General features: G+C 38.5%; 1 non-coding gene across 1 annotated transcript; it reads left to right on the forward strand.

Moving 5' to 3' along the window:
- The first annotated feature begins 21,238 nt into the window (after positions 1-21,238).
- LOC148572013 (small nucleolar RNA R71) lies at positions 21,239-21,342 on the forward strand. Its single transcript, XR_015909021.1, has one exon. It is a non-coding gene; the product is annotated as a small nucleolar RNA R71 (small nucleolar RNA).
- Positions 21,343-21,870: the final 528 nt, after the last annotated feature.

A 21,870-nucleotide genomic window follows, 5' to 3' on the forward strand; every position in this document is an offset into this window, starting at 1 on the left:
ATGATTGTAATCTTTGATTTGTTTGATTCTTTATGTCCATTATTTTGTGTATTCATGCATTTATATGATTGAGGCCATCATTTCATTTAGCTCACTTACCCAAATAGCCTTACCTTTTACCTTCCATTGTTAGCTAATTTGAGCCTATGATTAACCCACTCTTTTCTAATTTTAGCATATTACAAGCCTTAAAGTGGACAATAATAAATGTCCTTATTTGGATCTTTGATTAGCTTAGGCTAGTGTGTGTGTATCATTCAAGTGTGGGAAAACTTGAAATATTGGTTGGGAAAAGGGTATTTTTGTATTTTATGTTGAAAATATTAGGAATTGGGTACATGCTCGTGTGCTAATTAAATATATAAACCTTATGCATTGATGTTCTTGTATATAGTTTGAAAGAAAGAAAAATAAGAAAAACAAAAGAAAAAAAAAAGAAAAAAAAAGTATGGAAAAGGAAAGAAAAAAAAGAAAAAGAAAGAGAAAGAAAGAAACAGAAAAAGAAAGAAATAAAAAGGGGATAAAATGCCCCAAAGCAAAGTGAAGTCCAGTGAGAATCAATGCATAAGTGTTGTGAAATGAAAAGGAAATGCATGAGTATGTAAAAAAGTGAAAAATGGGTAGTTAGGTTAGTTTTGAATTGTATAAGATGTCATAGGTTAGGTGGGAAGTTTAAGCTTATCAAAGATTCAAATTTCAAGCTCACTTGACCAAATATGCATCCTACCTTGACCCTAGCCCCATTACAACCTAAAGAAAAGACCTTATAATACTTGTATGCATGCATGGAATAAATGTTAATTGTTAGAAGAAAAACAAATCTTGGAAAGCATGATTAAGGGGGAATTGAGTGAATCAACCTTAAACACTTGAGCGAATAGAGTGCAAACACATCCAATGAGGGTTTGATGCTCAATTACATGTTTTCACCTACAATCATCACTTTTCTTGCAAGTTTATAAAAATATTTAATAGCTCAATTCAATTGTGGATTAGACTTGCTAGTCCTTAGCCATTGTGCATATATGCTTCTTGGGAATTGACTTATTTCGACCAAGAAATTGCATTCATTTAGGTAGTTGCATATAGGTAGATTGAATTTAGTTAGATTTCATTGAATAAATGTTGATACCCTTTGCTTTCTCTTGGTTTAAGCATGAGGACATGCTTGGTTTAAGTGTGGGGAGGTTGATAAACCCCATTTGTAGGGTTTATCTTATGCTTGATTTAGGAGATTTTATGACCTTTTGCCCACATTTATTCAATGAAATAGCATGGTTTCATGATTGTCTCCCAACTTGTGCTTATGTGTGAAAACATGATTTCAAGGTCCATAATTGTTGATTTTAATTCACCTTTGATTCCACTAGATATCTTGATTTATTTGTTAACTGGTTTCAGGTTGAAAAGGGCTATGGATGGATCAAAGGGGTGAAGAGAAAAGCATGCAAAATGGAGAACACGTGAAAAAAGCCAAAGATTTGAGAAACATCATCCACGCGCACGCGCACGGTACGCGCACGCGTGGATCACGAAAACCTCAAGGGACGCGCACGCGTGCTGTACGAGAGCTGTGGGGCCGAATTTACAACCAACTTTGACGCCAAAATGCGTAAAAGGACCAAGGATTGAAGGGGAATGTAGGACTTTACATCATTCATTCACATTAGGATTAGTTTAGAAGTAGTTTTTAGAGAGAGAAGCTCTCTCTTCTCTCTAGAATTAGGATTAGGATTAGGTTTAGTTCTTAGATCTAGGTTTCAATTCATGCTTTCTTCAACTTCTTCTTCTTAATTCTTTGTTGTTACATTCATGATTCCTCTATTCTTTTGTTGTAATTTCCTTTATATTGTTCCTATACTTTGTTGTAGATCTACTTTTGTTCCTTCTATTCTCTTTTATTGCAATTTGAGGTAATTCATGTAGATCTTGTTTTCTTTGATTGTTGTTGTTAATTCTTTGCAATGATTGTTGTTAGATTTCATTCTAGTTGTCAATTTACTATGCTTTTCTTTTGTACCTTCCAAGTGTTTGATGAAATGCTTGGTTGGATTTTAGTATAGATTTTATTCCTCTTGGCCTAGGTAGAATAATTAGTGACGCTTGAGTTTTCTAATCCCTTTGTTGATTGATAATTAGAAGTTGCTAATTGATTTGGATACCACTAAAGCTAGTCTTTCTCTGGGAGTTGGCTAGGACTTGTAGAATCAAGTTGATTCATCCACTTGACTTTCCTCCATGGTTAGAGGTTAACTAAGTGGTAGCAATGGACAATTGTGCTCACAATTGAGGAGGATAACTATGATAGGACTTCTAGTTCTCATATCTTACCAAGAGCTTTGTTAGTTGTTAGTTTATTTTCTTTGCCATTTATATTTCTTGTCTAAAATCTCAAAACCCCAAACATGCTTCATAACCAATAACAAGGACACTCTATTGTAATTCCTAGGGAGAACGACCCGAGGTTCCAATACATCGGTTTATAAATTTAGGGGTTTGTACTTGTGACAAACTTTTGTATGAAAGGATTATTGTTGGTTTAGAAACTATACTTTACAACGAGACTTCATTTGTGAATTCTAGACCACACAAAAATCCGTTCATCACGTAGCAGATTGTTCTGCTGCATGATTTTGTTGTGGTTGGTTCCTTCTCTGCTGCAGGAAGTGTGTGGGGCCTATATCCCTGGCGTAGTAGACTCCCTACTACATGAGTGTGCAGGGCACTATATCTCTGGCGTAGCAGAAGAGCTATTGCATGAGTATGCAGAGCACTATATCCCTGGTGTGGCAGAAAAGGCTACATCCGGGAGGATGTGTCGGGTTGGCATTTATGGACCGACAAGTGATATCACGAGCCAATAGGATAGACATTCATCATATTCATCTCTATGTGCTTGTTTATTTTGATTACTTGGGTTTGCTTAATTGTATAATATGCTTACTTGCTTCTTGAATTACATGTTACATATTTGAATATTACTTGTGTTTTCTTTGCTTGCATTATCTGTGTTTGTCTGGTGCTGAGGAGGTTAGGTAGGCGGTGGCTGACGATGACCAAAAGCGTGGGTTTGGATTTTCGAACTAAAGATAGGATTGACGTTGCAAGTATAGTCCAAACCCAACAATTGACCATCAATCAAATAATAAAGTCAAATCAAAACATATAACCGAGAGTAGTTAAACCTCGGGTCGTTCTCCCTAGGAATGCAAATGAAATGTTACGCTTTTGGTTGTTAAGAGGGCAAAAGGGGTTTTGTGCAACTAAAGAACGAAAGATTAAAAGAACTAAGCAATGATCAAAATTGTAATTAATGCAATAAAAGGGAAGATGAGATCAAAACTAGTGAAAATGCTATAAATGCAATAAAAGAGCCTTGACTTGGGAATGAGGATCCAAGGAGTTCTATCATCGCCATAACCACAACTATGGTAATTATGATGAGTCAATCTCACCTAGTCAACCCCAACCATCGAGGAGTAAGTCAAGCAAGCATAATTGACCTTAATCCATAAGTCCTAGCTAACTTACCAAACTAGTTGATAAAAAGCTAGCGTCAATGGAAACAAGAGTCAACTAATTACCCAAGAATTACCACTAAATGTCAGACATTATGACTTTAGTATCCTAGGAACTCAAACCACAAGCCAAGGTGGGAGAATCTACTCAAAATCCAAATTTGGCATTTTCACAAACACCTTGTGTGCATGAAAGTAAAGCATGGGAAATTGCAAGGAAAATTATAAAACTATAACCAACTATCAACAAAATCAACAATAAACATCCAAACAAGCATAAAGAAAGCAAGAAATATTAAATTCATCAATCAAAACTTCAAGAACTCAAAATTGCAATTATAAACAAAGTAACTTGAACCAAGAGAAATTGAAAGTAAAAGTGCTATAATTAAGGAGGAAATTAAGAGTACTTACAATTAGAGATGCAAAATCCAAGAGAAAAGCTTCTATAAAATGCTACAATGGAAAAAGAAATTAAACCCTAAGAGAGCAAAGCTACACTACTCCTACTCCTACTCCTAATTACTCTCTAAAACTATCTAAGTGAGCTAAAACCTAATGCCTTCAAATGTGTTGATATCCCCTTTATATAGCCTTTCATTTCAACCTTCAAGCCTTCCAAAATGAGCCAAGAGACCTCCAAATTTGCGCAGCACATGTTTCATTAATGTAATCACGTGTAGGGACCTGTGCGGACGCATAGACGTGTGTGATGAGCGGATAATTTATACCCTTTTAGCATTATTTTTATATAGTTTTTAGTATATTTTAGTTACTTTTTATTATATTTTTATTAGTTTTTATTCAAAAATCACATTTCTGGACTTTACTATGAGTTTGTGTGTTTTTTTGTAATTTCACATATTTTATGACTGAAATTGAGGGATCTGAGCATAAATCTGATTCAGAGGCTGAAAAAGGACTGCAGATGCTGTTGGATTCTGACCCTCCTGTACTCGAAATGGATTCTCTCGAGCTACAGAAATCCAATTGGCACGCTCTCAATTCCGTTGGAAAGTAGACATCCTGGGCTTTCCAGCAATATATAATAGTCTATACTTTGTCTGACATTTGATGGCCCAAACTAGCGTCCAAAGTCAGCCTAAAACTTTCTGGCGTAAAACGCCAGAACTGGCACCTTTTTCGGTGTTAAACGCCCATTCTAGCACCCAGGGTGGCGTTTAACGCCAACTTTGGGAATATGAACGTGAAAGCTTGAAAGCTCAGCCCAGGCACGCACCAAGTGGGTTCCGGGAGTGGAATTCTGCACTATCTGCACTTAGTTACTCATTTTCTGTAAACCTAAGTTACTAGTCTAGTATAAAAACTACTTTTAGAGATTCATTTTGTAACTTATGACATTTTTACATTTCATATTGTACCTTTGACGGCATGAGTCTCTAAACCCCATAGGTGGGGGTGAGGAGCTCTGCTGTGTTTCAATGGATTAATGCAATTACTATTGTTTTCTATTCAATAACGCTTGATTCTATTCTAAGATATTCACTCGTACTTTAATATGGAGAATATGATGATCTGTGACACTCATCATTATCCTCAACCCTATGAACACGTGCCTGACAACCACTCCGTTCTATCTGAGCTCAATGTAGTCATTGGGCGACAGCTTGAGTGCGTATCTCTTGGGTTTCTAATCAACGGACTGAGTCCGGAGGTTAGAACCTTTGTGGTATAGGCTAGAATCATTGGCAGCATTCCTGGGATCCGAAAAGTCTAAACCTTGTCTGTGGTATTCCGAGTAGGATCTGGAAGGGGATGACTGTGACGAGCTTCAAACTCGCGAATGTTGGGCGCAGTGACAGTGTGCAAAAGGATAATGGTCCTATTCCGACGCTAGTGAGAACCAACAGATGATTATCCGTGCGGTGACAGCGCTTGGTATTTTTCATCCGAGAGGATCATACAGCCTGCTATGGAAGGAGGCCATGCGTGTTTGGAGAAGAAGACAATAGAAAAGCAGAAATTCAGATGATAGAGCATCTCCGGAACCTCAGCCTATTTCTCATTACTGAATCACAAGTACTGTTTATTTTATGTTATTTATTTTTCATAAATATAACTACTCTTATCATTAATCTCCTAACTAAGATTTACAAAATAACCATAGCTTGCTTCAAGCTAACAATCTCCGTGGGATCGACCTTTACTCACGTAAGGTATTACTTGGACGACCCAGTGCACTTGCTGGTTAGTTGTGCGGAGTTGTGAAAAGTGTAATCACAATTTCGTGCACCAAGTTTTTGGTGCCGTTGCCGGGGATTGTTTGAGTTTGGACAACTGACGGTTTATTTTGTTGCTTAGATTAGGAAAATTTTGTCTTTTTGGTTTAGAGTAACTAACATTGAGTCTTCTATTATTGTTTTTGGTTAAAATTTTAAAATCCTTATTTTATTTTTCTAAACTATTTTCGAAAATTTTTTAAAAAACCAATAACTTCATAATTTAGTCTTATGTTTGAGTTTTGTTTCATATTTTAAGTTTGGTGTCAATTGCATGATTTTATTTTTCTTTCAATTTTTGAATTATATGTCCTTAGTTATTTATTGATCCTCAAATTGTTCTTGATAATTTTCCTTATTTGATCTTTAAAATTTCTTGTTTGGTGATTGTTACTATTTATCTTATACATTTTCGAATTATTAGTGTCCAAAATATAAAAATATTTAAGTTTGGTGTCCTTTGTGTTTCTAATTTTTTAAAAATTTTTAAAAATTTGTTCTTGGTGTTCATCCTGATCTTCAAAGTGTTCTTGGTGTTCATCTTAACATTCAACGTTTTCTTGTTTATTTTCTTTGTTTTGATCTAAAAATTCTAAGTTTGGTGTCATTTTATTGTTTTTCTCTTTCCTCACTAAATTCAAAAATATCTTTTCTATTTATTTAATTGAATTTTTGAAAATTTTATTTAAAAACTCAGATTTTTATTTTAAAATTTTTATTTTATCTCATGTTAGTTTTAAAATTTTAAAATTCAAAATCTTTTTCAAAAATCATATCCAAAGTTTTTCAAATTTTTTTTATACTAATTGATTACTTTAATCTTCGAATTTCTTTTTCTTTTTCTTTTAGTTTTCGAAACTTATATTTTATTTTCCAATTATTTTATTTTATCTTATTTTTTTTATTTATTCGGCTATTTTTAATCAAATAAAATAAAAAATAAAAATATATTTTATTTACAATTCACATCAATTCCTTTTTCTCTATCATGGACCTAAGTGGAAATGAACAGTCTAGAAGGACTCTGGGGTCATATGCTAATCCCATTACTGCTGCATACGGGAGTAGTATCTGTATACCCCCCATCAGAACAAGCAGTTTTGAGCTAAATCCTCAGCTCATTATCATGGTGTAGCAAAATTGTCAGTATTCTGGTCTTCCACAAGAAGAACCTACTGAGTTTCTGGCACAGTTCTTACAAATTGCTGACACAGTACGTGATAAAGAAGTAGATCAGGATGTCTACAGATTATTACTATTTCCATTTGCTATAAAAGATCAAGCTAAGAGGTGGTTAAACAACCAACCCATAGTATCAGACAAATTCCTGAATCAATATTACCCTCCAAAAAGGATGACACAGCTAAGGCTGGACATCCAAGGCTTTAAACAAGAGGATGATGAATCCCTTTATAATGCCTAGGAGAGGTACAGAGGGATGCTAAGGAAATGCCCCTCTGAAATGTTTTCAGAGTGGGTGCAGTTAGACATCTCTTACTATGGGGTTACAGAAAAAGCTCAAATATCTCTAGATCACTCAGCTGGTGGATCTATACATATGAGAAAGAAAATTGAAGAGGTTCAAGAGCTCATTGATACAGTTGCTAGAAATCAGCATCTGTACTTGAGTAATGAGTCCTCCCTGAAAGAAGAAGCTAAAGTAGTATTCACTGAACTTAGTCCTCAAGAACAAGTTGCTGAACTCAATCAGCAATTGCTTATTATAACAAAACAGTTCACAAAATTCAAAGAGATAATCCAAGACACTAAAAATGCCAACCAAAATATGGAAGCACAATTGGATCAGACAAGACAGCAGCTATCTAAACAGATAACAGAAGAATGCCAAGCTGTTCAATTAAGGAGTGGGAAAATACTGAATGTATCAATCCAAGGTAGCAAGAAGCTAAGAAAGGAACAGCTAATAAAAGATAACCAAACCACTACCCAAAATCCCTCTGAGGACAGTAAGAGCCCAGAGAGGAATAATTCTGGCGTTCAAACGCCAGAAAAGGGTGAAAAGGTGGCGTTAAACGCCCAAGGGATAGCCAATTCTGGCGTCTAGACGCCAGAAAAGGGTGGCAATCTGGCGTTAAACGCCTATGCAGCCCCCAATTCTGGCGTTCAAAGGCCACAAAGGGGTAAGACACTTGCAAGTGCTGATAACAACCACCTTAAGCAGGCTTCCCCAACCACTTCTGCAGGAAATTAACCTGAAGCATGGTGCACGAAATTATGATCTCAATGGCACCAACAACTTGGTATGCACAATTGTAATCTCAACTCTTTTTCACAACTTCACACAACTAACCAGCAAGTGTACTGGGTCGTCCAAGTAATAAACCTTACGTGAGTAAGGGTCGATCCCACGGAGATTGTTGGCTTGAAGCAAGTTATGGTCATCCTTGTAAATCTCAGTCAGGCGGATTTAAATGGTTATGAGTTTTGATAGTTAAAATATAATTAAAAGAGAAAATAAGATAGAAATACTTATGTAATTCATTGGTGGGATTTCAGATAAGCGTATGGAGATGCTTTGTTGCTTCTGAATCTCTGCTTTCCTACTGCCTTCTTCCAACCATGCGTTACCTCCTTCCATGGCAAGCTGTATGATCCTCTCGGATGAAAACAATTCCATATGCGCTGTTACCGCACGGCTAATCATCTGTCAGTTCCCGCTAGTGTCGGAATAGGACCATTGTCCTTTTGCACACTGTCACTTGTGCCCCACATTTGCAGGTTTGAAGCTCGTCACAGTCATCCCTTCCCAGATCCTACTCGGAATACCACAGACAAGGTTTGGGCTTTCCGGATCCTGGATCCTACTCGGAATACCACAGACAAGGTTTAGACCTTCTGGCTCTCAGGAATGGCTGCCAATAATTCTAGCCTATACCACGAAGGTTCTAATCTTAGATTAGAAACCCAAGAGATACGCACTCAAGCTATTGCAGATAGAACGGACGTGGTTGTCAGGCACGCGCTCATAGGTGAGAATGATGATGAGTGTCACGGATCATCATATTCATCAGGTTGAAGTGCGAGTGGATATCTTAGAGAAGAAGTAGGAGTGAATTGAAGAGAAAAACAATAGTACTTGTATTAATTCATGAAGAACAGTAGAGCTCCACACCTTAATCTATGGGGTGTAGAAACTCCGCCGTTGAAAATACATAAGTGAAAGGTCTAGGCATGGCCGAATGGCTAGCCTCCCAAATATGAACAACAACGATAATATTCCAAAGATTGTTCAAAAGATTGATGAAATACAATAGTAAAAGGTCCTATTTATAATGAACTAGTAGCCTAGGGTTTACAGAAACAAGTAAATGATGCAGAAATCCACTTCTGGGGCCCACTTGGTGTGTGCTTGGGCTGAGCATTGAAGATTTTTCGTGCATAGGCTGTTTCTGGAGTTAAACGCCAGCTTTGGTGCCAGTTTGGGTGTTTAACTCCAATTCTGGTGCTAGTTTGGGCGTTTTACGCCAGAAATTTTAGGCTGACTTTGAACGCCAGTTTGGTCCTTCAAATCTCGGGCAAAGTATGGACTATTATATATTTCTTGAAAGTCCAGAATGTCTACTTTCTAATTGAGAGCACGCCAATTGGGCTTCTGTAGCTTCAGAAAATCCACTTCGAGTGCAGGGAGGTCAGAATCCAACAGCATCTGCAGTCCTTTTTTAGCCTCTGAATAAGATTTTTGCTCAGGTCCTTCAATTTGAGCTAGAAAATACCTGAAATCACAAAAAAACACACAAACTCATAGTAAAGTCCAGAAATGTAATTTTTATTCAAAAACTAATAATTATATACTAAAAACTAACTAAATTATACTAAAAACTACCTAAAAACAATGCTAAAAAGCGTATAAATTATCCGTTCATCACAACACCAAACTTAAATTGTTGCTTGTCCCCAAGTAACTAAAAACAAAATAGGATAAAAAGAAGAGAATATACAATAAATTCCGAAAACATCTATGAAGATTAGTCTTAATTAGATGAGCGGGGCTATTAGCTTTTTGCTTTTGAACAGTTTTGTCATCTCACTTTATCCTTTGAAGTTCAGAATGATTGGCATCTATAGGAACTCAGAATTCAGATGGTGTTATTGATTCTCCTAGTTCAGTATGTTAATTCTTGAACACAGTTACTTTATGAGTCTTGTCCGTGACCCTAAGTATTTTGTTTTCCAGTATTACCACCGGATACATAAATGCCACAGACACATAACTGGGTGAACCTTTTCAGATTGTGACTCAGCTTTGCTAGAGTCTGCAATTAGAGGTGTCCAGAGCTCTTTTTGCTTTGGACCACGACTTTAACCGCTCAGTCTCAAGCTTTTCACTTGACACCTTCACGCCACAAGCACATGGTTAGGGACAGCTTAGTTTAGCCGCTTAGGCCAGGAATTTATTCCTTTTGGCCCTCCTATCCATTAATGCTCAAAGCCTTGGATCCCTTTTTTACCCTTGCCTTTTGGTTTAAAGGGCTTTTGGCTTTTTCTGCTTGCTTTTTCTGCTTGCTTTTTCTTTTTTTTCTTTTATTTTTTTGCCTCTCTTTTTTTTCGCATAAAATCCTTTCTATTCACTGCTTTTTCTTGCTTCAAGAATCAATTTTATGATTTTTCAGATTATCAATAACATTTCTCCTTTTTCATTATTCTTTCAAGAGCCAACAATTTTAACATTCATAAACTTCACTATAAAAAATATGCACTATTCAAGCATTCATTCAGAAAGACAAAAAGTATTGCCACCACATCAAAATAATTAAACTATTTTAAAATTTGAAATTCATGTACTTCTTTTTCTTTTTCAGAAAACATTTTTCATTTAAGAGAGGTGAAGGATTCATAGGACATTCATAGCTTTAAAGCATAGACACTAAACACTAATGATCATGTAATGAAGATCCAAACATAGATAGCACATAAAGCATAAAAATCAAAAGAACAAAAAGATAAGAACAAGGAAATCAAAGAACGGGTCCACCTTAGTGATGGCGGCTAGTTCTTCCTCTTGAAGATCCAATGGGACGCTTGAGCTCCTCTATGTCTCTTTCTTGCCTTTGTTGCTCTTCCCTCATGGCTATTTGATTCTCTCTAATTTCATGGAGAATAATGGAGTGCTCTTGGGCATGAAAGGGACCTCAGGGATCACCTTCTTCTTGGCCACAACTTCATAGAAGTTGTCTTGATGGACCTTTGAGATGAATCTCTCCATCTCTAATGACTCGGAGGTGGAAGCTTTTGCCTTCCCTTTCCTCTTTCTAGAGGTTTCTCCGGCCTTAGGTGCCATAAATAGTTATGGAAAAACAAAAAGCAATGCTTTTACCACACCAAACTTAGAAGGTTTGCTCGTCCTCGAGCAAAAGAAGAAAGAAGGGAGTAGAAGAAGAAGAAAATAGAGGAGATGGAGAGGTGTGAGTGGTTCGGCCAAGGGGGGAGAAGTGTTTATGATGTGTGAAAATGAAGGAGGGATGAGGGGTTTATATAGGAGTGGAGAGAGGGGTAGGGTTCGTGTATTAGGGGTTGGGTTTGGGAGGGAAAGGATTTGATTTTGAATTGTGAGGTGGTTGTTATTGGGAAGACTGGTGGAGGTGATTGGTGAGGGGTATTTTGGGAATGGTGTTATGGGAAGGTGTGAAGAAGAGAGAGAGAGTTGAGGTAGGTGGGGATCCTGTGGGGTCCACAGATCCTGAGGTGTCAAGGATTTCTCATCCCTGCACCATTTTGGCGTGTAAACGCCCCTTGGAGTGCCAATCCTGGCGTTAAACGCCAGGTTGCTGCCCATTTCTGGCGTTTAACGCCAGCTTTTCTTCCCTTTCTGGCGTTAAACGCCAACTTTGTGCCCTTTTCTGGCGTTAAATGCCAGTCTGGTGCCCTTTTCTGGCGTTAAATGCCCAGAATGGTGCCAGGCTGGGTGTTTAATGCCCATTCTGCCACCCTTACTGGCGTTTAAATGCCAGTAAGCTCATCCTCCACGGTGTGCTATTTTTCATTCTGTTTTCTGATTTTTCAATTATTTTTGTGACTTCACAGGATCATCAACCTAAAGAAAACATAAAATAACAATAGAAATTTAACATAGATAAGTAAAAATTTGGTTGCCTCCCAATAAATGCTTCTTTAATGTCAATAGCTTGACAGTGGGCTCTCATGGAGCCTCACAGATACTCAGAGCATGATGATGGCCTCCCAACACCAAACTTAGAGTTTGAATGTAGGGGCTCTGTTTTACTCTGCATTGAGAGAAGCTTGTCATGCTTCTTCTCTATGTGTACAGAAGGAGATTCTTTAGCTTTAAATACAAGGTAGTCCTCATTCACTTAAAGGACCAATTCTCCTCTGTCAACATCAATCACAGCTTTTGCTATGGCTAGGAAGGGTCTGCCAAGGATGATGGATTCATCCTTATTCTTTCCAGTGTCCAGTATTATGAAGTCAGCAGGGATGTAAAGGCCTTCAACCTTTACCAAGACATCTTCTACAAGTCCATAAGCCTGTTTCCTTGAATTGTCTACCATCTCTAGTGAGATTCTTGAAGCTTGCACCTCAAGGATCCCTAGTTTCTCCATTACAGAGAGGTGCATGAGGTTTATACTTGACCCTAGGTCACACAGAGCCTTTTCAAAGGTCATGGTGCCTATGGTTCAGGGTATTAAGAATTTTTCAGGATCTAGTTTCTTCTGAGGTAATGTCTGCCTAATCAAGTCATTCAATTCATTGGTGAGCAAGGGGGTTCATCCTCCCGAGTCTCATTACTAAATAACTTGACATTCAGCTTCATGATTGCTCCCAAGTACTTAGCAACTTTCTCTTCAGTAATATCTTCATCCTCTTCAGAGAAAGAATACTCATCAGAGCTTATGAATAGCAGAAGTAGGTTCAATGGAATCTCTATGGTCTCTGCATGAGCCTCAGATTCCCTTGGTTCCTTAAAGGGGAACTTCTTTTCATTCAGAGGACATCCCATGAGGTTTTCTCATTGGGAATCACGTCCTTCTTACTCTCTCCAGGTTCGGCCATGTTAGTCATGGTTATGGCCTTGCACTCTCTCTTGGGATTTTCTTCTGTATTGCTTGGGAGAGTTCTAGGAGGAGTTTCAGTGATTCTCTTACTCAGCTGACCCACTTGTGCCTCCAAATTTCTAATGGAGGATCTTCTTTCATTCATGAAATTTAGAGTGGTCTTAGATAGATCAGAGGCTGCAGTTGCTAAGTCAGAGTGGCTCTGCTTAGAATTTGCTGTCTGTTGCTGAGAAGATGATGGAAAAGGTTTGCTATTGCACGATTTAGGAAATTGCACGATCGGCAAAATTCCTTCCGGCAAGTGCACCGGTTATCGTCGTCAAGTAAAAACTCACAATAGAGTGAGGTCGAATCCCACAAGGATTGGTTGAGTGAGCAATTCGGATTAGAAGTGTGTTCTAGTTGAGCGGAATCAAGATTTGAGATGAGAATTGCGGAATGTAAAATTGGCGGGAAAAGTAAATGACAAGAAAATTAAATGGCTGAATCTTAAATTGCATGAATTAAAGAGCAGAATGTAAATTGCTGAAATTAAAAGGGAATGGGGATGATTGCAAGAATTGAATTGCAGAATGTAAAGAGAAAGTGGAAATCAGAAATGGGGAATTCATTGGGTTTAGGAGATATTGAAATCTCCGAATCAAAACATGTATATCTCTTCCTCAACCAATGCATTCATTGAATTTTGCTTGGCAATCTTATATGATTGGATCCCAATTCCTTGGCTCACCAATGCTCTCTAAAAACAAACAAATTCCCAATCCCTTGGTTTAAATGTTCATAAGAAGAGATGATGCTTGATCACTGATTATACCACACAATTTCATGAACCACAATTTGGTAGGATTACATGTCACAATATCCATCCAAACCCCAATCCAATCCACTGTGAGAAAGCTTCTCTAGCATGAATCCTCCATTCCTTTCCCAAGGCTCCGAAGGATTCCAAGTATGAGTAGTTTCTTTCCCAAGACAACTACTCAATGGAATTAGATCGAGAAGCTTTCTAACAAAATTCAAGAGAAAAGATTGAAGAAGAAGATAAACTATTATTGATTCATTGAATTACAATAGAGCTCCCTAACCCAATGAAAGGGGGTTTAGTGAATCATAGCTCTGAATTCAATTACAAAGAAAAGGAAAACTAGCTAAAAGTGAAAGTCCAAGTCTCTCTAACTTAACTTCTATCCTATTTATACACTTTCTATATTGAGCTTCAGTTGTGCTTCTTGGGCTTTGAGGCCTCTCCTTGCTTTCCTTTTGCCTTGGGTTTATGATCCATAATCTTGATGAGGTTGTTGATCCAAATCCTGTAACATTTATTGAGCCAACTTAGTGATAATCAAATAATGACACATGACTCAATAAATTGAGATTTCAAACTCATCAATCCTTCAGGCCCAATCCCATAAACCATAATATTCAATTGGGTTTCATACCAAAGTAAGTTTAAGTTAATATTTGTGCTCAAAGACTAACTTAAATCACAATATTTTTGGCCCAGAAACCTTTTCCAAGAGTGGCGTTTAAGTTGTAGTTTAAGCTTAACTGCAGCTTAAACGCCAGACACTTCCAGTGAGGCCTTTTGTAGAAGCACGTTTAAGCTTCAGTTTAAGGTTAAACTGAAGCTTAAACGTGGAAATGGAAGAAGGTAGCCCTGGAGAGTCATGTAGTCGAACACGTTTAAGCTTCAGTTTAAGGTTAAACTGAAGCTTAAACGTGGAGATAGGAAGGGCAGCCCTGGAGGTCGAACACGTTTAACCTCCAGTTTGAGGTTAAACTGGAGGTTAAACGTGGAAGAGGGTGGAGGCATACTGGAGGTCGAACACGTTTAACCTCCAGTTTGAGGTCAAACTGGAGGTTAAACGTGGAAGCTTAGAATGGTGGCCCTGGAGGTGTCGAACACGTTTAACCTCCAGTTTGAGGTCAAACTGGAGGTTAAACGTGGAAATGGAGAGAGCAACCCTGGAGTAGAAAAGCTGTCGAACACGTTTAAGCTCCAGTTTGAGTCAAACTGGAGCTTAAACGTGGAATGGCTCCCTGGTACTCTTCCTGGTTCTGGCGTTTAACCTCCAGTTTGAGGTCAAACTGGAGGTTAAACGTGGAACTCCTCCCTGGGTGGCATACTCATTCTGGCGTTTAACCTCCAGTTTGAGGTCAAACTGGAGGTTAAACGTGGAATGCTCCTTAAGTGAGGCTCTTCATTCTGGCGTTTAACCTCCAGTTTGAGGTCAAACTGGAGGTTAAACTTCAATCCCAGCATTTCTTATCCTTCATGATTTTGGCGTTTAAGCTCCAGTTTAGGCTTAAACTGGAACTTAAACTCCACATGTGATATTCAAGCTTCCTTTATTGATTTTGTTGCTTCCTTGCTTAGCCTCTTCTTCCCTGAAATCATCCAAACAATTGCATCAAAGTCTTGCAAAATTTCATGAGAAATCTTCCATTCATAGCATTTAAGTAATATAACTAAAACTCATGGAAATTGCATCAAAATCATATTGTTTGGATGGTTCATTACTTTGTTCTTCATTTAACCATTTTTGGTTACTTTAAGCTCAAGAAAATGCATAAAACAACTAAAACTAACAGAAAAATGCTAGTGAAACTAGCCTATGATGCCTTGGCATCACAACACCAAACTTAATACTTGCTTGTCCCTAAGCAAGTCCTGAGTTATTTGAGAAGAAAGTATAAAACAGAAAGCAATTACATTGGCTATATTAGCAAGCATTTGAAGTTCATCAGAAGGGTTTTATGCAGAAAGTTGCAGCATCAATTTTTCATACTTATCAGGTAGGATTATCACTTTTTCATTGCATCCATCAAACATTGCTATGGCCTCTTGTTATTCTTATGTCTTTGGCACTTTTCTCTTCTTTGTTTTTCTTTTCTTTTTCTTAGAGCTTCTTTTGCTCCTTGTTTGCTTAGTGTCATGTGTTGCACAAGCCTTTGCCATTTTCTTTTTCTTATCAGTGCACTACACATATCCACTTTAGGCATTTTAGTTCACATTTCTTCTTGAGACATTGGTGTCCAGCACCTCTTTGTGTGACTAAATGTTTTGTATTTAGGTTGCTCTTGATAATGGACTTTTGGTTGATAATCCCGGGTTAGTTAACCCAAGTTACCAAGTGTTGAAACACTCCTCAGAACCTATTCATCCAAGCATATCCTTAATACATAAACACCACAGGCATTTGTCGCAGAAGTTCAAACCATTGGTACCTAGCTTATTTTCTCAATTTTTTTGCTTTTTGGTTGCCTTTTTCCGTGGCTTTTTCTTTTTCTTTTTCTTTCTTTTTCATGGCCAAAGACATTTATTCATCAAGATCCATAGACAATTTTCACTTTCTACATAAAAATGATAATTCTACACTCTAATTTTAGTGATCTGACTAAACAATCAAGCATGCATACCACCACTTAATTCTACTTGATTTGTCACTAATTTAGCCAAGTTACTTTTGTTCAAACTTTTCTTTTATTTTTGGAAACAGAACAAGCATGGCACGCACTTGTTTAAGAAGGTGAAGTTATATCCAAACATCTAGGCATTCACTTTATTCAAAGCAATTAACAAACACACATACTAAAAAAAACGACTCATAAAAAAAAAACTCTACATAACACTTAAATGACTTATGATGAAAACACGTTCATAAAGACAATTCACCAATTATCATTTGATTATTAAGGAACGAGACCACCTCTTATTTATTGCTTGGTTCTTCTTAATTCTTGGGATCCTGCTTCTTCTTGCTTCCTGCCTCTTTTTGACCACTTGTGCTTCCTTTGTCTTTTCTTATGAGCTTTTTCCAAAATCCAGCCTTTTTCATCGTTTCTTCCACTCCTTTTTCAAGGATCATTGCCTTGTTTATTTCTCCTTCTTTCCTCCCTTTGAAATACTCATCATAAGCTGGGAATGCTGGGTCCATCTTGTGTAGATGTTCCCCTATGTAGTTAAGCTTGATTTGCGAACTGATGTTGTAATCAGCTTGGACTGAGTATCTTGCATTCTGTAAAGTGGTGGCTTCCTTGATTGCCAAGACATTGGCATCTTGGTGTTGGCATATGTGGCTGAAGGATTCCTGTAAGTGTAAATTTTGTTCCCTTTGCAGATCGAAGAATCTTGATTCAAAGTTCCTTTGCATATCCATCATTTTTAGATGAAAGTCCTCTTGTCTCTCCTGAGACCTCATGTATTGTTGAGACATTCCTTCCATGATTTCCTGCATTCTGCTCATATCCATGGGGTCTCTGGGAATTCGTTGTCTTCTTTCAGGAGTTGCTTGCTCTTCTTGCTCTTCTTCTCTATCTTCTCCTTCCTGTCTTTCTTGTTCTGCTTCTTGCTCGGCTTCCACTTGTTGCCCTTCTTCATTTCTTCTTCTTGTATGTCTTGGAGGAGTTGGGCCAAGAGTCATTCTGTGTGCAGTTATGGCCAGTCCAGGATATAGCCAATTAGGTCTTTCATCCTCAAGTGGTACTTGGGCATCGATGCATAGTCTAATGATAGTGCTAGGGAAGTGAAGCCAGGATTCAGGGTCACTTTTCTCACTAAACTCTTGTATCTGTTCAGCAATGAGTTTATGAACTTTGATCTCTCCTCCAACCATAATGCAATGTAGCAAGATGGCTCTTTTAGGGACTATTTCTGAAGAGTTTGCAGTGGGTAGGATGGATCTCCTAACTATTGCATACCACCCTTTAGCTTCAGGTGTTAGGTCTCCCCTTCTCAAGACTCTTGGAGCCCCTCTTGTTTTTCTCACCCATTCAGCTCTGATGGCACAAAGGTCTTCAGCAATAGTTGTATAGTCAGGTTCTCCTATCATCCTTTCTTCATAACTTGCTTGGCTGAAATGTATGTTTTTCAGGCCAAGAGTTTTCATGATTGCTTTGGGACTGAAGTCAACTTCCACCCCTCTCACATAGCTTTTGTATGTGGGGTTCTTGGTTTGATCCTCCCTTACTGCATTTGCATAAAACTCTTTCACCAAGTTGATGTTGATTCTAGTGATTGGCTTAGTTAGGAGCTCCCACTTCCTCTTTTTGATCTTTTCCCAAACACCTGGGAACTCATCCTTTTCAAGGTCAAAGGGAACCTCAGCTAGTACCGTTTTAGGTCTCATCCATTCGGCTTGAATCTCATGGAACACTGATCTGTATCTCCATGCATCGAATTCCCTGTTTTCCTCCATTGGCTGCTTGTCTTTTCTTCTTTTGTGGCTAGATGAAGCTGCCATTGGTTTTTTTAGTTTTGGTAAGTGACAAGCTAAAGTTGACAAGGTGAAGCAAGAAGTGTTGTTGGAGGTGTGGTGAGGTTGTTTTCGGCAAGAGATGGTTATGCTATGATGAAGGAAAATGTGTATGAAGGAGAATTGGTGGTGTGGGACTCGTTCCCCAAGTGGTTCTTTATAGTGCCCATGAGTGAAAAATGGACGGCTAGGGTGGTTTGTGAAGGGTGGCTTGATGGTAAATATATGAATTATGGATAAGGACGATTTGCTTTTCATTTTCTTGGAAGTATTCTGGGTGCATTAGGTTGTACATGTAGCTTTCTTTTCTTGCAGAACTTCCTTTTCCCATGTGTTAGTTTCAAAGATTTGTGAATTTTCTTTTTGACCAAGCACGTACCTCCCCTTGTCTTTTTCCTCCATTTTTGTCTTTTCTTTTGTACCTGCACAAACAAACAAATTTGCTATCATTTTTCGGTCCATGTGAATTATGAATAGTATTTGCACATGTAAATCAATGCTTGTCTTTATGAGCTTATAGCCGTGACTTCTACATGTATGCACACTTATTATTTGGACACCAAACTTAGTGTTTGGTTAAGTCTCCTGATGACATGAAATCCATATTGGTTGTCCTTAATGAGTGTGCATAATTCTAATAAATCATAGTCACCTTGGCTTTTTGATTCTAAACAAAGTTACTACCCTAAGTAATTGAAACCAAAGTATTAAAACATGTGAATGGTATACTTGTCATGAATTTTGAAATCCAGAGGAACTTCTTGCTTTTCATAAACTGTGTTCAAAAAGAACACCAAACTTAATGTTTGGTTGTGCACCTTGAATGAAAGATGGAATTCAATTTGAGTAAGATTTGGGAGTGCCATCAGGCACACCAAACTTAGAGACCAATTGTAATTTACATGCACGGTTTAGTGCACTTAATCAATAGTTGTCCTGAGGATTCAAGTTCATGCATAAGAAACCATGCTTTATTAGATGTAAAGCAAAGCACTAAAGATTAAGGATACTAAAAACATGGGTTGCCTCCCATGAAGCGCTTCTTTAACGTCACTAGCTTGACGGTTGTCCCTTGTTAGGGTGGATTGTAGTGCTTGACGTCATCTCCTCTCACTATGAAAACGTCCCCACTTGATTCATTCATGACCTCTAAATGTTCCATAGAAAGAACTTTCCTGATTGTGAACACTTGAGGGAGCTGGGAAGGAATGGTTTTGAGGCCAGGTGGGATTGGCAGATAATGACTTGATATCACGTTATCTCCCGGAGAAAAACCTTCAGTGGGAATTTTCTTGTTTCTCCATCCTCTTGGCAATCTCCCTATCACTCTTCCCTTTCTCTTGAGGATTTCTTCATTGACCTTTATGTCAGGAGGATCCTTCTGATCTGTTTCCACTGATTCTTGTGGCTCTAACTCTTGCAACTCTTGTTTGCCTTCCAATGACTGTTTTAGAGTCTCAGCTGCTGGATTACTTTCCTCCAAACACGGATGGCTACTATCATCTTTAGGCCTTTCAGGTTCTGGTTCAGGCTCAGATGCAGGTTTGAAGACTTTGAAAATGAGCTGTTCATTATGTATTCTCAGAATTAGCTCTCCTTGTTCTACATCTATGAGCGCTCTAGTAGTGGCTAGAAATGGTCTGCCCAGAATGATAGGGTGTAAGTAGCTTTCCTCCATGTCCACAATGACAAAGTCTGTGGGGAAATAATAATCCCCCACTTTCACCAGCACATTTTCAACTACCCCTTCAGCTTGCTTCTGAGTTTTGTCAGCCAGTTGTATGATTACATCAGTGGATCTCACCTCATTCAGTTGTAGCCTCTTCATAAGAGTTAGAGGCATCACGTTTATGCTAGCTCCTAGATCACAGAATCCTCTGTCAATTTTTGTTTCCCCTATGATGCAAGGGATATGAAAACTTCCTGGGTCCGTTTTCTTAGAGAGTGTGTCCTTCTTGATGAGAGCACTGCATTCTTTGTTCATTGTTACCGTTTGTCCTCCCTTCAAAACTCTTTTCTTGCTTAACAATTCCTTTAAATACTTGATGTGTGTGGGCATTTGATGAAGAATCTCAAGAAAGGGAATATTGACATGCAGAGAGTTAAATGTCTCTAGAAACCTTGAATAGGTTTTCCTTTTTTCACCTCCTCCTAACCTCTCAGGAAATGGTGCTTTTGGTTGGTATACTTCCATCATGCCTTTTTGCAGTTCCTTGGCTTGCTCAGTTCCACCTTCTTGCTTAACTTCTTCCACACCTTCCTTCAAGATTTCTGGTTCCTGCTCTGAGGGCCTGATTCCTTCTTCTTCTGAGACTTCCTTCATTATGGTGATGGCTTTGCATTCTTCCCATCTTACTCTCTTTTGTTCCCCTTTAGGATTCTTTTCTGTGTCACTAGGGAACACTGCAGTTGATTTGGGTGCCTGTTGAGATAGCTCTCCTACTTGAGATTCCATCCTTTTGAGTTTTTCACCATGGTTTCTTAAGGTAGTTCTCACATCATCCCTGAAGCTCTTCAGTTCAATGATGTCTTGACTCATGGTTGCCATAATTCCTTCTATCCGGTTTAATTGATCTTGAAATTGTTGGTTCGGATTAGGTTGGGTATGTTGATTATTTTGGCCATGATATGATGATTGGGGGTAAGTGTTTTGTGTGGCTTGGTATGATCTTTGGTTGGAGTTTTGGTATGTGGAATTGTTATGTTGGTTGTGGTTGTAAGGTTTGTGGTTTTGTGGTTGGGTTTGTTGGTTTCCCCACCCAAAGTTTGGGTGGTTTCTCCAGCCTGGGTTGTAAGTGTTGGAATGTGGATCATATGATTGCCTTTGTTGGTTTCCCACATAGTTAACCTCATCCCAATCACCTCCTTCAATGCCTACTTCCTCTTGATCTTGTGTGTGTATTGCAGCCACTTGCTTTGTTTCTAATTGCCTGGTAAGCTCTGCTAGTTGCTTGGCAAACACCTTGTTTTGGGCTAGAATTGTATCAACCTGGTTCAGCTCCATGACTCCCTTAGTGTTGTGCCTTTCTGATGCATAGTAGTACTCATTCTCAGCCACTGTCTCGATCACTTCAATGGCTTCTTCCACAGTCTTTTTCCTGTTCAATGAACCTCCTGATGAATGGTCTACAGCCTTCCTTGATTCATAAGAGAGCCCATCATAGAAGATGTGCAGTTGCACCCAATCATGGAACATGTTTGGTGGGCATTTCCTTGTCAAGTCCTTGAATCTCTCCCATGCCTCGTAGAGAGTTTCACCATCTTGTTGTCTAAAAGTCTGAACCTCAGATCGAAGCCTATTGACCTTTTGTGGAGGGTAGAAACGTGCCAGAAACTTGCTTTCCACCTCATCCCATGTTGTTAGACTCCCCCTTGGGAATGATTCCAGCCACTTAGCTGCTTTGTCCCTAAGTGAAAATGGGAACAAAAGCAGTTTATAGGCATCTTCCTGGACTCCATTGGACTTCACAGTGTCACAAATTCTCAGGAATTTTGTGAGATGTTGGTTTGGGTCTTCATTAGCACTTCCTCCAAAGGAACAATGATTTTCCACAAGTGATATTAGCTGTGGCTTGAGCTCAAAATTGTTGGCCTGAATGGGTGGTTTCTGGATGCTACTACCACAATTCCCAGAGGTTGGGTTTATGTATGAACTAAGAACCCTCCTCTCAGGGATGGCATCGTTTCCATCAGCTCTCTCATGGTTGTGAACTTCTCTATCCATGTTGAGATCTAAAGCTTCCTCAAAATTGTCCTCAGATTCTCCTTCAGATTCCTCTTCTCCCACTACTCTCTTCCCTCTTGCTTCCCTTCTAAGTCTATGAAG

This window comes from Arachis ipaensis, chromosome B3 (genome assembly GCF_059453495.1).
Source record: "Arachis ipaensis isolate K30076 ecotype BB chromosome B3, ASM5945349v1, whole genome shotgun sequence".
Lineage (NCBI taxonomy): Eukaryota > Viridiplantae > Streptophyta > Magnoliopsida > Fabales > Fabaceae > Arachis > Arachis ipaensis.